This window comes from Sorex fumeus, unplaced genomic scaffold, assembly GCF_029834395.1.
Source record: "Sorex fumeus unplaced genomic scaffold, SorFum_2.1 ptg000091l, whole genome shotgun sequence".
In the NCBI taxonomy this organism is placed as follows: Eukaryota; Metazoa; Chordata; class Mammalia; order Eulipotyphla; family Soricidae; genus Sorex; species Sorex fumeus.
This window is the reverse complement of record NW_026606148.1, coordinates 717,949-719,579: the sequence shown is the minus strand read 5'-3', so window position 1 is coordinate 719,579 and position 1,631 is coordinate 717,949. Positions and strand designations below refer to the sequence as shown.

The 1,631-nt window shown below is 43.2% G+C and overlaps 1 non-coding gene across 1 annotated transcript; it reads left to right on the top strand.

Moving 5' to 3' along the window:
* The first annotated feature begins 782 nt into the window (after window positions 1–782).
* On the top strand, window positions 783–905 carry LOC130039604 (U6atac minor spliceosomal RNA). The gene has a single exon (XR_008794929.1). It is a non-coding gene; the product is annotated as a U6atac minor spliceosomal RNA (small nuclear RNA).
* The last annotated feature ends 726 nt before the right edge of the window (window positions 906–1,631 follow it).

Here is a 1,631-nt window from a genome sequence, read left to right as displayed (position 1 = left end):
AATTCTGAATTCTGATTGTGTCTGGAATTGATCTCTTCTTTCCCACTTGTCTCATCAAACATAAGATAATCTAGCCCCTTTCCAGAGCATATGCCATTGGTTTTAGAAAATGTAAATAAACTAACGCTGTCTAGTGCTTCAAATCTTCCCATGGTGGTTCATTGCTCTTGGACAATTTTTGACCTCTTGACAGCCTTGCATCCTAGTCCCAGAAGCAGTTTATAATTTGGGATCTAGAGAGATAGTACAGCAGGCAGAGCACTTGCCTAGCAGTAACCCAGCTTCAAACCACAGCACTGCATATGGTCCTCCGAGCCTGCCAGGAGTGATTCATGAGCATAAAGCCAAGAGTTAGTCCATAGTACCACCATATATGGCCCAAAGAACAAAAAAAAGTAAAATAAAATATGATTTGACTCCACCATTCTTCCCTTCTCCAATCTGTCCACAGGCCCCAGGGAATTATATATAACTCTTTCCAGGGAAGAATTCTACTTTATGAACCATAATAAAGACGCTCCCTCGACCTAAACTGTACTGAGCATCCAACATCTCATTTGGTTCATTTCTGCTTCTTTTAGTTGGTAAGTCTAGTCCAAGGTTCCGCTCTTTCAGGGGACTGTGTCTCACCCTGAAAGAGGCCAGACACCCTGGTCTTTGTTCCCTATGATGGAATTTATTCTCTGTAAAACAGTCTGTATGAGGCCTCTGTCCCTCACTTGACCTTGAGGTCCTTGAGAAAACTGCTTAGAAACCATGTGTCTTCAATATTCCCAGCCACCATGTTGTATGAAAGGAGAGAAGGCTAGCACTCCTCTTGACAAGGATGGAAGAGGCTTCGACCTGCAACATGCATACGATTAAGGCACTGCCACCTACTTCGTGGCATCTAACCAAAGTTTTTTAGCTGTTAGAAAAGATGAAGTCATGAAATTTACCTACAAGTGTCACTACATGGAAAGTATCATATTAAGTGAAATGAGTCAGAAAGAGAGGGATAGACATAGAAATATTGCGTTCATCTGGGGAACATTAACAAAATAGGAGACTCACACCCAAGAGTGACCGAGATTAGTACCAGGAATTTTGCTTTATGGCTTGGAGGCCAGCCGCACATGCTAGGGGAAAAGGGAGCTCAGATAGAGAAGGGAGCACCAAATAAAGGGTGTTGGAAGGATCCTCCCAGGATGGGAGAAGCATGCTGAAAGTAGACTATAGACCAAACATGATTGCCACCAATGACTCTTTTGCAAACCACAACACCCAAAAGGAGAGAGAGAACAAAAGGAAATGCCCTGACACAGAGGCAGGGTGGGATGGGGGGATGGGGGGTGGGAGGGATACTGGGACCCATGGTGGTGGAAAATGGACACTGGTGGTGGGATGGGTACTTGATCATTGTATAACTGAAACTCAAGCACAAAAATTTGTAAGTCTACAACTGTACCTCATGGTGTCTCACTAATAAAAACTTTTTTAAAATATATATTCCCAACCACCAGCACAATGCCTCATAGAGAGCATTCATGCAATTAGAATTTGTTGGCTAAATGGATATAAGGATAGACAGATGGATAGATGGATGGATGGATGGGTGGATGGATGGATGGAGGGATGAATGGATGGACAGA